Source organism: Pan troglodytes, chromosome 5, assembly GCF_028858775.2.
Source record: "Pan troglodytes isolate AG18354 chromosome 5, NHGRI_mPanTro3-v2.0_pri, whole genome shotgun sequence".
Taxonomy (NCBI): domain Eukaryota; kingdom Metazoa; phylum Chordata; class Mammalia; order Primates; family Hominidae; genus Pan; species Pan troglodytes.
Genome location: NC_072403.2, coordinates 19,404,862 through 19,420,147, shown reverse-complemented (window position 1 = coordinate 19,420,147; position 15,286 = coordinate 19,404,862). Strand labels below are relative to the sequence as shown.

The 15,286-nt window shown below is 44.8% G+C and overlaps 1 protein-coding gene across 1 annotated transcript in view; it reads left to right on the top strand.

The window, feature by feature from the left end:
• The window catches only part of GFOD1 (Gfo/Idh/MocA-like oxidoreductase domain containing 1), a 129,677-nt gene that overhangs the window by 18,858 nt on the left and 95,533 nt on the right, over nt 1–15,286 (top strand). The window lies entirely within an intron of this gene.

Below are 15,286 nucleotides of genomic sequence, written 5' to 3'. Positions count from 1 at the left end.
CACCGCTGGTAATCAGAACACCCAGGACAGGCTGGAAGCTCCCTCTCTCCTAACACCCAGGGGAAACCAAGTCTCAGAGGAACTGAGTGGCTTATCCAGGTTGTCACAGCTGATCACTGACAGCTAAGTCAGGACCAAACCGAGGTCTCTGCAGAGTGTGCCTATTACCTTATGAGGTCGTTTAATCACTGGGGAACTGTGCTTTTCCAACAATGAAGAAAACGAGGCGGTTGACTTCTTGGAAGTTTCTGAAGGAAATAACCTAAAATAACAACAATGAAAACACCTACATGCACAATAATGTTCAGTGAAGCCTTATTTGTGATTACTGAAACACTAGAAACAACATAAATGTTCCACAGTAGGAGAACAGTTAGGTAAATATGATAAATATAATTGATAAAATACTAAATAGCCATTAAAATTATGTGTAGGAAGACTAGCAATATAGGAAATTTTCTTATTATAAATTTCCTATATTTTAGGTAAAGAAAAAGGACACAGAAGCATTTGTATATTATGATGATAGCCTTGTTTAAAATCACACACACACACACACACACACACACACACACACACCCTAGAAAATTAAAGTCTGGTAAGGAGCCCAAATCCTAATGATGTTTGTTATCAAATAATGGGATTATAAATTTTTTTCTTCTCTAAATTTCTTGTTTTAAAAAAAATCATAATGAAAAAATATATTTTTCAAAAGAAAGAGACAATAAGATGGGAAAAAATGGTTTGGTTGGGGTGACTCTCCAGTTCTTATATTCTGTGATCCTTTGGCTCTGGACTGGCTCTTCCCAGCTGCAGGTACTTGTTTTTCATAGGGCAAAAATGAGTTTAGCCTTGGCCAAAGGAAAAAGGCAGTCTTCTAGGAAGTGGAAGCGGTTGAATAAAGGTCTAGGGACTCTCCCATTGTTTAGGAGAGTAATTGGGCATGACTCTGAATTTGGGGAGAAACCATAGACTCTTGGCTGCAGGGTAATTTATTTGTATTTCTAACCTTGTGTGCCCAAAACCCAAACAGGGCAGAAACAGCTGGAACAGTCCTATCATTTTTCTCTGCCTCCTGCATTTGCCCCAGGGTGGGAAGTGAAGCTCTTGTTGGCTTCATTCAGCCTTCCAAAGAAAATGTGCAATTCAGCCTTCCAAAGAAAATGTACAATTGCAACATTTCCATTTTTTATTTCCCCTTTTCTTTGCAGGCAGGTTTCTTTTCAGTCAAACCTGTGTTGGTGTAAATGGTTAGCAGTTTTAGAACCCTGGGCCTGAGAAAATTCATCACCATCTGCTTGAATCTCTTTATGGGCTGTGTGTGTGGTGGTGTGCAGCCAAAAGGGTGTTGGCCAGAGAGCCTGGACAGGCGGTTCTTGTCCTGACACCATACTAATTAGCGGTGTGACCTTGGGCAAGTGACTTCACCCTGCTAGACTTTCATTTCATTACCTATATAACACAGGCACCAGAGTCAATTTTTAAGAGTTCCTTTTAGCTCCCACCTTTTATGTTTATTCTAATAACTCACTTTAAAAGCTTGGTATTGACTTAACCAGATTATTTAATTTGGTAAATATTTTTATGTGCTGTTTTATTATGACTGCTGTCATATGGTTGGTTCACTTGGCTTCTGCTATTGCTTCTTTTTTTTTTTTGAAATCAGTTACACAAATATACACAGCTCTCCTTTATACCAGGAAGCATTCTTACTTTTATCTGTAAGGGAGGAGATGTATTCCAGGGCAAAGTAGCATGGCTCATTCTTGGTTAGTGGGATGGCTGCTTGCCAGTAGTGTGTGTGTATGTATACGTGTGTGTATGTGTGCATATGTGTATGTGTGTGCCCATGGGTGTGTGTGCACATCTGCCCAATGTGTCGTGCCTTATTTTTTTCCCCTCTTTAATGGCACTGCTGAGAACACATCTGCATGAATAACTGCTAATACCAACTGTCAAGCTAGCAAAGCAGTGGGGTTGGGTATAATTTTCTAGCACAAATTTATCAGCACAGTGGGCGTTTGGGGTTAGCTCCTTCTGCAGATGCCTCGTGAAGCAGGTTGTGGTCCACTGCACCAAGGAAAGATGTAGTTTTGCCAAAGAAGAAGTACTGCGCCGTCAGCAGCAGATCAAGGGGATATTATCCATCCCAAGCAACTGCAGGTCAGAAATTGTATCATGGACAGTTCACAGGAGGCCACAGGGAGGGAGGTGATTGAGAATGTCACCCTGTCACACTTGAGTCATTGGCAGGTACAGCCACTTTTTATGTGGGTGCCTGCCACTGACAGGCTCCCTCGGCATGTAGTCACCCTTCTTCAAAGGTGGAGGATGTGACATTAGTAATCTGTGTGGGTGGAAAGCCTGTTGTTACTGGTCATAACCCTGACGGAAGAATTAGTGGACCTCACCAGGCCAGTATAAATGTAAAACCCAGAGAGGGTCTTGAAAGGAAAAGAAATCTGTTTACTTTACTTCTCTCATCTTTTCTGTCTATTATCTTCTAACTCAGATCAAAACTCCATGCCATATGGCAATAAAGAGAAGGCACTATACCATCATCTTGTACCTTCCAAAGAAGTGACATAACCAAAGCATCCCAGGATCAGCAGAGAATGAAGGAGCCAGTGGAGACTTGCCTGTATCCACATGGGACATTTTTGGGTCCTCCGAGATCAGAGGTGGCACCCACCTGCCCTAGCAGTAACTTTACTCTTGGTGTAAATTTGTCAAATTTGGTGTTTGACAGTCATTTTAAATGAGAAGTGTTCCTAAGATCCAACCTAGGCTGAGTCATTTCTTTTATTTCTAGAGAATCCTGCTGGTTCCTCCCTACAGAGGAGATATTTGGTATGATGACAGTTTCCTGTGTCAGCTGGGTGTTGGATGACCCAGGTTTCATTATAAATGTGCTGATAGTGCACATGGATCTTTTTCCTCTTTCCTTAAAACATTTTTAGGGAGACAGGAAACCTTGGTAGGATTCTCATTCCTGATACTAACTCACTTTATGACCTTAACAGGGGTCCCTCAGCTTCACTGGGCTCAATTCTCCTTCTAAGACAAGGGGTTTGTTACGGTGGTTCTCAGGCTTGGCTGTGAGTTAGGAACACCTGGGAAGGTGTCAAACATCCTGAAGCCCAGGCCGCACCCCAGACCGGTTACATCAGCGTCTCTGAGGGTAGGAACTAGGTATACGTATTTTTTAAAGCTCCTCAATGTTAAGAAGCACTTGTTTACAGCAGTGCTGCTTAAATTTTAATGTGCGTGTGAATCACCTAGGCATCTGTTAAAATGCAGATTCTGATTCTGTAGGTCTGGGGTGGAGCCTGAGATTCTGCATGTCTAGCAAGCTTCCAGGGCATGCTGATGCTGCTGGTTCACGGACCAAGCTTTGAGCAACAAGATTTAGAATCTAAGCTTTAGATCAAGCTTGTCCAACCCCTGCCCGTGGGATGCATGTGGCCCAGGATAGCTCTGAATGCAGCCCAACACACATTCATAAACTTTCTTAAAACATTATGAAAATTTTTTGCATTTTTTTTTTAGCTCATCAGCTATTGTTGTATTTTATATGTGGCCCAAGACAATTCTTCCAATGTGGCCCAGGGAAGCCAAAAGATTGGACACCCCTGCTTTAGATGATCAATTAATGATAGTACAAAGCTTAGTAATTGTTTGCAAAAATGTGGCACAAGAAATATACTATGAGAATGAGCACAGAAGAAGAAGCAGTTATATCTGGCAGAGGAAATCAGGTGTGGCTGCACAGAGGAGGTAGCATTTGAGAGAGCCTTGAATGACGAGAAAGGTAGTAGTCAAGGAAACTTCTGTTTCTTCAGAGAAACAGAACCAAAAGGATACACACACACACACACACACACACACACACACACACACGGAAAGAGGAAGAGAGGGTGCAGGGAAGCCCTGCAGGGTAGACCTGGCCAGTGGGCTAGAGACCTAAAGAAGAGTTAATGTTGCAGTTCAAGTCCAAAGCAATCTGCTGGCGGAATTCCTCCTCTTCAGAAGAAATCGGTTTGTTTCTTGTAAAGCCTTCAACTGATTGGATGAGGCCCAGCACATTATACAGGGTGTCTGCTTTACTTAGTATCTACTGATATAAATGTTAATCTCATTTAAAAAATACTTTCACAGGAGCATCTGGAAAAGTGTGTCACCCAATATCTGGCTGTTGTGGCTTAGCCAAGTTGACATATTGAAATTAACCATCACAATGAGGGAAAGAGTATTTCAGTTTCTTCTGACCTCTAAGAACTATAGAACTATAGCTGGACAGGGAGGAGCTTGTGGTCCTAGGGAGCAAGAATGATTTCTGGACACTGTTGACATTCTAACAAGTCTTTGTTCTGTGGTAAGGATAGAAGGGCAGGACTTCACAAGCCATAGCATGGATGCTGGCTCAGCTGTGGTCCCCTGCCCACTGCCTTCTGCCCTTACTTGTGCTGGGGGCACTGGAACCCAGATGAGCATCTGGAGCCTTCCACTTGCCTGGCTGTGTGTCCAGAGGAAATGGGTTTACAGGGAAGAGTGCATGGAAAATCAGGTCTGCAGGAAAACCCATGTGTGGCAGTGTGGAGCAGACACTTTGGCCTCACTCTCTCGTGATCTGAGTCATTTGGGAAAGGGGAAAATGAGTGGGGGTAAATCACCCAAACATCTGCAGGCCAGCAGAGTAACTTTTTCTGATCCTGACTTACAGGGAGAACAAATTTTATATTATGATCCGGTATATACGTATATATGGTTTGTTTTTTGTTGTATGTTGTTTGTAAAGCCAGTGATTAAGTTTGAGGTTTGGCAGATAGGATTTGTTTAAATTCCAGCAGATGGAACTAGAAAAGACCCATGATTTCACTGACCTCAAGACCCTGCTGGATAGATATATATTTATCTTTGTATTTATGTACTGGATCATAAGTAATGTATATAGTATACATATATAGCATATATATACTATATCAGTGTTAAAAAATTTACAGATAACCTACATATGTATGTATGAATATAAATAAAAATAAACATAAGGTTTATGACATGATGCTTACCCTTGTTTCATTGGCACGTGAAATGCTATCGTATTTTCTTTCTGTCATTTCATTAACAAGAAGAGGAAAAGCTGGCTGTGACCCACTGAACTGATTTCACCATGCTTAATGGACGGATAACTGTGGGTTAAAAAAAAGACCCACACCCTGGTGATGTGGAAAGAGCTTGTGATCTGGAGCAGTCCTGTCCATAGACGTTTCCAAGACAATGAAAATATTCGTTTTGCACTGTCCAACATGGTAGCCACTGGCCCCGTATGGCTACTGAGCATATGAACTGAGGCCAGTGTGAATGAGGAGCTGGATTTTAAGTTGTCTTTCATTTTAATTAATTTGTGGCTCCTGTGATGGACAGCACAGATCTGGGTTGCTGCCCTGTGCCTGCCCCTAACTCGCTAATTGGCAGTGAGACCCCTTTTTCCAAGTGCAGCATCTGTAAACTGGGAGGCCAGACTCAGTCATCTCCCCAGGGGCTGCCAGCCCCACCCTTCTGCATTCCGGTGGTCTGGAAAGCCAGGCTTTGGGCTTTCAGCTGGGCATGGAGTTAATTAAGTACCCTGGGCAGTGTCACAGATAATGTGCTTTGCATTTTTAAATGCTCTTTAAGAAGCTGGGTCCTTCTTCCCTTTCAGTTGCTTAATTGCTCACCTGTATTTCTTGACAGTTTGAAAAGAGAGCTGCTCTCTGCCTCGTGAAATCTTAGCAGCCCGTCTTCGCTGACTTGCTGAGCTCTGAGATGGCATTTGCAACCTGAACAGGAGATGCTTCACTTTTATCTCTCTGTTGCTTTCTTCTCAAGGATAAGAACTCTCTCAGCTGAGAGGCGGAATGTTCCGAACGGAGATGACAGTGGCAGTTTGGTGCATAGGTTAACCATCGGGTTGGGTTTAGTTTGTTTTTGTTGTGTGTTGTTTGTAAAGCCAGTAATTCTGTTGGAGGTTTGGCGGATAGGATTTGTTTAAATTCCAGCAGCTGGAACTAGAAAGGACCTATGATTTCACTGACCTCAGGACCCTGCTGGGAACATTAAGGGGCCCAGGAAATGATGGGGGAGGGGTGATTTCTTCCTCACTGTCAGCAAGAAGAAAAGTAATGATAGTCAACCTTGACAGAGGAGGTGGGTTTGGCAGACTGTATCACTTGGCTTATTTGACTTCTCAGAAAGCACTTCCTTCTCCCAGGTGCTCACAGTTGACTGGACTGAAGATGAATTGGGTGTGAGGCTCACACAGCCCATTGATTTGTGCTGAGCCCAGAAGTGATCTGAGACGTTCTGACAATTCCTTGTGGCTCTGATGGGTGGGGTACAAATAGGGGCAGAAATCCTAGGAAGAACCCTAATTTATGACATTCACAAATTGGGAACAAAAATATCCATTCCCTGATTAGAATGAAGCGGTCCAAGGTTGCGAGGTCCTTGTTTGCTTCTTATTCTCTCTGTATAGAGATAATGAGGGGCATTTTAAAAAATAGTGCAATACTATTGAAGACACACTATATCAGATCCTTCCTCACCCGCGACATAAATGCAAACCCCATGGTATTTGCCATGTGCCAAGCATCTCACTTAATTCTTACCACTACAGTCTGAGGAAGTGACTCTTCACTTGCACATGGAGAAACCGAGAGGTTAAGGACCTTGCCCAGCGTTACACAACTAGGAGCTGGTGGTGTCAGAGCTTGACTTCCAGCATTTGTGCTGTTGCGCTGCTCTGCTGCCTCTCAACTTGAGGCCTGACCAGCTGGAGGTGGCCTGCTCTGCCCCAGGACATTGGTGACTCATTGCACCATGCTTGGTACACAGGGTGCAAGTGGCGTTCTTGGTGCCCATCACTCTGAGAGGTGGGAACCCTGGTCCTCCACAATCCAGCTCTCTTGGTAGAGGCTGAGCCTGGCTCGTGTGTTTTCTGGAAAGAGCTGAGCCTAGGGTGAGGTGGGATGATGGAGAAAGAGCCTCCTTTCTCTCTGAAGTCAGAGGCAAGGAGTTCATGTGAGGGAGAGAGTGAACCCTGGTACACACCAGCTTAAGGGAAAAACACCAGCACACCACTCACAGATGCAGCTGACAGCAGACAGCCACAGAGGTGACTGGGCAATGTGGGGGCAGAGTGGTGCCACCCTGCTGCGGAGGGTGGAAGGTATGAGCTGACAGTGGATGTAAAAACAAGCGGGGGCCGGCAGCTTGGGCTCAGCCAACTGAGGCCATGGTGATGGTGACAAGTCTGCACTGGAGGAATCCCAGCTGTGGTAGTTGACTTGGGAGCCCCAGCATGTTTCAGGTGGCATTGGAGCAAGGGTCTGTGTGGGGCTGGGCCTGTAAAGGCTGGATGCCTCCCTTCCCCTTCAAACTCAGTGTCCCTCCTTCTCCCTAGCAGCTCTGGCTCAATGACACTACAAAGAGGGCCGAGGGCTGCTCCTGATCAAGAGAGCAGCACACTTACTGAGGACCCACCATGCACAAGATACCCCACCAAGGGCTGTGAAGGAGACTGCAAACATGGTGAGGTGGACTCTGGGCTTCTAGGGAGTCAGTGTGGAAGGTTAAAAGTAGACAGTACACACACTCATAACCCATGCCAATAGACAAAGATACATCTTAGACAGTCTTGTGCTGCTGTAACAGAAGAGCACAGGCCAGATAATTGATAGCAAACAGAAATGTATTTTTCACAGTTCTGGGAGACTGGAGTCCAGGACCAAGGTGCCAGCATCTGGTGTCTGCCGAGGGCCTTCTTGAGGTGTCCTCACGTGGCAGAATAGGGCAAAAACTGGCAAACTCTGTGTCCTCACATGGTGGAAGGGCAGAAGAGAGTAGACTTACTCCTGCAAACCCTTTTTAAAAAAATGTTATTTTATTTTAAGTTCTGGAATACGTATGCAGGACATGCAGATTTGTTACATAGGTGAATGTGTGCCATGGTGGTTTGCTGTACCTATCAACCCGTCACCTAGGTATTAATATGCATTAGATATTTATCTTGCATGCATTAGATATTTATCTTGCATGCATTAGATATTTATCCTGATACACTCCCTCTCCCCACACCCCCAACAGGCCCCGGTGTGTGTTGTTCCCCTCCCTGTGTCCATGTGTTCTCATTATTCAGCTCCCACTTATAAGTTAGAACATGTAGTGTTTGCTTTTCTGTTCACAGGAACAGAAGTTTGCTGAGAATGATGGCTTCCAGCTCCATCCATGTTTCTGCAAAGGACATGATCTTGATCCTTTTTATGGCTGCATAGTATTCCATGGTGTATATGTACCACATTTTCTTTATCCAGTCTATCATTGATGGGGATTTGGGTTGATTCCGTGTCTTTGCTATTGTGAATAGTGTTGCAGTAAACATATGCATGCATGTATCTTTATAATTATGATTTATATTCCTTTGGGTATGTACCTAGTAATGGGATTGCTGGGCCAAATGGTATTTCTGGCTCTAGATTCTTGAGGAATCACCACAGTGTCTTCCACAATGGTTGAGCTAATTTACATTCCCATCAACAGTGTAAAAGTGTTCCTATTTCTCCACAGCCTTGCCGGCATCTGTTATTTCTTGACTTTTTATTTTTATTTTTTGAGATGAAGTCTCACATTGTCTCCCAAGCCGGAGTGCAGTGGCGCGATCTCGGCTCACTGTAACCTCGGCCTCCTGAGTTCAAGTGATTCTCCTGCCTCAGCCTCCCCAGTAGCTGGGATTACAGGCACACAACACCATGCCCAGTTAATTTTTATATTTTTAGTAGAGATGGGGTTTCACCCTGTTGGCCAGGCTGATCTTGAACTCCTGACTTCAGGTGATCTGCCCACCTCAGCCTCCCAAAGTGCTGGGATTACAGGCGTGAGCCACCATGCCTGTAATGAGCCTCTTGACTTTTTAATAATCACCATTCTGACTGGCATGAGATGGTATCTCATTGTGGTTTTGATTTGCATTTCTCTAACGATCAGTGATGTTGAGCTTTTTTTCATATGTTTGTTGGCTGCATAAATGTCCTCTTTTGAGAAGTGTCTGTTTATGTCCTTTGCCTACTTTTTGATGGGGTTGTTTTTTTCTTATAAATTTGAGTTCCTTGTAGGTTCTGGATATTAAACCTTTGTCAGATGGGTAGATTGCAAAACTTTTTTCCCATTCTGTAGGTTGTCTGTTTGCTCTGATGATAGTTTCTTTTGCTGTGTAGAAGCTCTTTAGTTTAATTAGATCCCATTTGTCAATTTTTGCTTTTGTTGCAATTGCTTTTGGCAGTTTCATCATAAAATCTTTGCCCATGCCTATATCCTGAATGGTATTGCTTAGATTTTCTTCTAGGGTTTTTATGGTTTTGGATTTTATATTTAAGTCTTTAATCCATCTTGAGTTAATTTTTGTATAAGGTGTAAGGAAGGGGTCCAGTTTCAGTTTTCTGCATATGGCTAGCCAGTTTTCCCAGCACCATTTATAAAATAGGGAATCCTTTCCCCATTGCTTGTTTTTGTCAGGTTTGTCGAAGATTAGATGGTTGGAAATGTGTGGTCTTATTTCTGAGATCTCTATTCTGTTCCATTGGTCTATGTGTCTATTTTGGTGCCAGTACCACTGCAAGCTCTTTTGATAGCAGCATTAACCCACTCATCAGAGCAGAGCCCTTGTGGCCCTGGCACCTACCATTAGACCTCACCTCCCAACACTTTTGCATTGGGGATTAAGTTTCCAATTCATATATTTTGGAGGGCACACAAACATTCAAACCACAGCAAGATAGGACAAAATCTCTGGATCCTTTCTGCATGTGCCTTTCTTCTTGCTGTCCACCTGCCTTTGATAAACAAACACAGGCATTATCTATCAGTTACCATTCTGGCTGTTCTTTAGGCTTCTCTTCTCACTATTCCATCATCACTTCTTACAAGAAATCATGCCCCAAATGCTCTTCAGCCCCCTCTCACTTTTTTTTTTTTTTTTTTTTTTTTTTTTTTTTTTTTTTTTTGCTCAAGGGGAAATGGAATCTTTTTGCTGGCTGCCTTAGTGACAATACCACCTGCACAAAGCACTTTCATATCAGCATATTTTTGTCCCTCTAAGGTCCCAACAACCCTATAATGCAGGTATTAGTACCATTTTGTAGAAGAGGAAAATGGGGCTTAGAGAGTTTAGGTCACTTGTTGAAGGTCACACAGATAGTACAGGAAGGGCTCTGGGACTGAAATCAAGGTCAGTGTGCCTCCTCCACCATGCGAGATCACCTGATGAGTTCAGTGGAGAGCATTATTGATTACATCTTCATTTCAAAGGGGTTTGGAAATAGTATATAAAACATTGTATAATACAGGCTGGACATGGGGGCTTGTGCTTGTAATCCCAGCACTTTGGGAGGCCAAGCGGGGGCGGATCACAAGGTCAGGAGTTCAAGACAAGCCTGGCCAACATGGTGAAACCGTGTCTCTACTAAAAATACAAAAATTAGCTGGGCATGGTGGCAGGCGCCTGTAATCCCAGCTACTCGGGAGGCTGGGGCAGGAGAATCACTTGAACCCAGGAGGCAGAGGTTGCAGTTAGCTGAGATTGCACCACTGCACTCCAGCCTGGGCAACGGAGCTAGACTCCATCTCAAACAACAACAACAACAACAACAACAACAAAAATTGTATAATTCAAAGAGGGTTTAAAATTATGGATGAGGAAAACAGGGCGAAGGTACTAGGAAACCGTACTTTTGCATTTTAATTGTCATTAGTTCAAACATGAGCTTTTGGATGAGGTGAGACTTCTGGGTTGATGAGAAGGAATGAAATAATCCTTTTGAGCCACTGCCTCCAGGCAGAGCTCCAGGCATCGCACTGGGACCTGTGCTGTTGGCTGGATAGAAAATGCTTCTTGATTTCAGCTGCAGGCTGCCGCTGGAACGGGTCAAGCGAATGATGAAGAGCACACTGAGCCAAGCCAGTGGAAGCCCCCAAGTTCATTTTTCTTGCAAGAACAGGCCGGCAGCCACTTTCAAAGAACATGTGTCATAGAGTCTAGTTTAGAACTGCGTTAAGGATGACTTGCTTACTCTGAATCACATCCAACTGCAGAGCTTTGTTATAGATGGTTGTTGGCACTTAGAGGGAAATACCAGGTCTCTATCAATAATCAGTCATGCTCTGGCACAAGAGAAGCAGCACTGAGTGGGGCATTATCCGACCACATTCTAGTCGCAGCTCCATCATCCCTGGGTGTGTGACATGTCGGGATCAGTGTCTCTCAAAGTGTATCTGAGGACCACTTCAGGAGGACCCTGGGTTGGGGGTAAGAGGGAGACTCTGGGTCCTGCCCCGGAATATTGGGTGCTCCTGGTGCTGTGTGAGCCAAGTTTCTTGGTTGGCTCTCTGCTTATGGCAGGCTGATTTCTCATCATCCCCAAATGTTTATTGAGTGCCTGTTATCTAGAGGGCACAGTTTGGGATATTGTAGAACTTTCTAGACACCATCCCTCCATTTTAGACTCTGGAAAATTTCAGAAAGTCCAGGTCACCTCTCAAATTCCTGGCAGGTGCCCATTTGCTTCTGGCAAGGTCTGACTCAGGATCCACAGGAGGGATTGTTTTCTGGGAAGGTTAAGATCCTTTTGCAGTCTGTTTTCACTTTCCATGTTGGGCAGATGTGGACCTGCTCTGCTAGCTGTGGGCTGTGGGCAGCATTGCCCATTTGCTTCCTGTTTATGAGAGAAAAGCCCCATCTTTGATTTTCCCAGGTGGGCCACTGAAATCACCTGAATGCTCTGAAACTGTCCCTGACTTCTTTGCTCAGGTGCCTCCGAGTTGTGAAGTGGCTTAGCTCAAAGCCTCCTGCAGGGCACCACAGTCTGTAGGAGGTCTCTGGTTCTTATTTGAAAAGTTCACGTGAACTTTCTGTTCTACTCAATAATGTCCCTGTGTTTGTCTGAATAGGAAGGTTTTCATTCCCAGGAGGCTCAGACCTCCTGGCTCCCAAGACAGATCTGTGCGGGGCCAAGACGAGCAGCGTGCAGGCCGCCCACTCTATATGGTGCAGCCCTAGGAGGCTGTATGTCAGGACCTATCATCTGTTCAGGTTTAATCACCTGCAGTAAGAGAGCAGTCTAATCTGTCTATATATTTATTTAGATTCTTGCTTTAGTCTAGAAAGGATTAGAGGTGACCGTGATGGGTAGTTCAAAAATTAACCTGAATTTAATGGGCAAAAGAAAGTGGAATAAGCTTGCACCTGTAGTCATGACAATATTCATGAGAAATTTTTAAAAGCTAAAGGAGGCCAAGTGTGGTGGATCACACCTGTAATCCCAGCACTTTGGGAGGTCGAGGCGGGTGGATCACTTGAACTCAGGAGTTTGAGACCAGCCTGGGCAACATGGCAAAACCCCGTCTCTGCAAAAAATACAAAAGTCAGCCGGGCGTGGTGGTGGATGCCTGTAGTTCCAGCTACTCGGGAGGCTGAGATGGGAAGATCGCTTGAGCCCGGGAGGTGGACACTGCAGTAAGCCAAGATCATGCCATTGCACTCCAGCCTGGCATGAGAGAGGGTGACAGAGCCAGACCCTGTCTCAAAAAATAAAAGATAAAAACTTCAAAAAGCTAAAGGAGTCTCTTAGAAGCCTCATTTCCTTTCAACCCTCTGAGATCTTGCTTCAAGGTAGGGCTGTTGCACTTTAAAACCCACCTCTGAGACCCATGTCCTTCTTGGGATGATGGAACTTAGCCAAATGAGGAGAGAGCCCCCAGCCTGTCAGGCCTGCTATAGCAAAATCGTGCCCCGCAATCTTGTCTGAATAAACAGCAGTCAAGACAGAGGTGTGCCTCTAGTAAACTCCCATCCTGTCTATTGGACAATGCTGTCCCAAGAGGGCTGACGAGGCCAGTGTTAAACTGTGACCAACTGGGAGTTGAGGATGCTCCGGGTAATGAGTCCCCCTCCCTGTTAGCAGAGTTCCAGTAGGTGGGTGTTCCAGTGCCTAAGTGCAGGCAAGTCACGGGGCAAGGTGACCTTCTGTGCCTGTCATGATCTAATAGAGCTCTTTGTGTGGGTGTCTGTGCTTAATTTGGCTGAAACATTTATTTCTCTTCTGAATGGGCTTCCTTGTTTCACACAGAAAGTTGCCCCATGTGGGGTGCTGCTGACAGGCAGTAGCAGGGCGTCTGGTGGGCTACCGTTTTGGCTTAATGTTACTGCTTTGCCTGCAGTTTTAGGCATCCCTCTGTCAAACTGTCAACCCTTGGTAAATATCATAGGATTTTCTCTTTAGAATAACCTGTGTTCGCATCCCAGGTGTTTTTATAATTCAATTCAAACCAATGACAAGGTGGCTTTCCCATTCATGGTAGCCACCCGTCTGGGGACCATTCCCCACGGTTTCTGTGAGTCCAGAGTTGGCTTCACTCTCAGGAAACAAAATCCCTGATGGGCATCTGGAATTACCAAGGTGATTTAGTGATAGGGACTTCTAAAAGAACTAACCCCAAGCACAAAACTCAGTTCGGGTTGGGTCAGAAACCTGACCCACCCCGCACCTCTCTGGGTGTATTGCTCACTGCCAGGCTTTGGGGCTGTTTCAGGAGGCTATGTTCTTGCAGGGACAAGAGCCAGTGTGTGTGCGTGTGTGGGTGTGTGTGTTTGTGTGTAGAGCCCTGGTGTGTCAGGCACACGTGCAGAGAGATTTAGATCAGCAGACCTCAGATGACGAAACCTTAAACTCTAGCGGAAGCAACTGCATCAGATGGTGGAAAATCTCATCCAAATGCCTTTACAGTGTCTTTCAGGTTTTTGATATCAAGGCAACCAGAAATTTGCTGTGAGTGACAGCCAGGGGGTGACGCTAATATCCTGGGGTCTGAAGATTCCTCCCGTCCCTCTACGAAACTCTTGCTCTGGTGTCCATTTGTGGGGCCACCTCTCTCCCCCTCTTGCAGCCCACAGAAGGACTGGGAAGCATTGACAGTGGTCCCCAGCTGCCACCTGCTGTCTGTGACTCATGCACTGTCTGTGGGAGGGTGGAGAATATCATCAGTGGGTTGCGGGGCAGAGAGTGGGAAGTGTCTGCTTTGTGGCTGATGTGTGAGTGTGGGAACATGTGTGCTCCTGGACGGGAGTGGTGGCATTGCTCATTCTGAGGAGCTGGTGGGTAGCATGGAAATGTGTCTTCACTTGGTTTTTTGGGTTTCTAGTTTCCTTTTTTCTTTTTTTAAGACGTAGCTACTGAAAGGCCAGGAAGTAGGACTTGGGGGCATGCCAGTGAGTTGGAAGCCCCATTAATGTCCTGTATCTTTAGCTCTTCAGTCCAACAAAGGTGCAATTATTATGTTATGCACATGCCTTCTGCAGGATTATGTATTGGCATTGCTGATTCTAGCTAATGTCTTTTAGCAGTTTGATGGGCTCATATTAGTTTCCAGGAGTTGCCGTAACAAAGTACCATCAGCTGGGTGGCTTAAACAACAGAAATTAATTTTTTTCAGTTCTGGAGGCTGGAAGCTGGAGGTATCAAGGTGTGGGCAGGGCTGGTTCCTTCTGAGGGCTGTGAGGGAGTCTGTTCCAGCCCTGTCCTGGCTTCTGCTGGCCTGCCGGCAGTCTTTGATGCTCCTTGGCCTGAGGATGCATCACCTTGTCTCTGCTTTCATGTTCAGTGGGGTTCTGCCTGTGTGCGTGCCTGTGTCTGAATTTTTCCTTTATATAGGTGGCACCAGTCATATTGGATTAGGGCCAACCCTCATGACTTCATCCTGACTAATTACATCTGCCACAACTCTGTTTCCAAATAAGGTCACATTCACAGGTACTGGAAGTGAGAACTGTGACATCTTTTGGGGAGACACAATTCAACCCATAATGAAAGCAAAAGGGGGTTTTGTGTTCCCCTTATGTGAGAGGTCATGTGATCAGAGGTTATGGAGGCTGATGGCCTGGGATTGACAGCTGCCACTTACTAGCTGTGTGTCTTTAGGCAACTTGCCTGTCTTGTTTCCATATCAGTAAAATGAACAAATTTTAAAATATGGTTGACAGGTTATAATTTAATACACATAAAGTTCTTTAAAGAATACTTGGCATATTGTAGCTTTCACTAAATCTAAGTTGCTTCTGTCACTTCTGCTACTACCTCTATTTCACTTGCTTGTTTAAAGTTATGGGAATATAGTTTTATTGAGGATGCTTTAAAAAGGGTGAATTGAAAGGAATAAGGACATTGCCACCTGAATTTTTAGATTTATGTATCTTCAAATG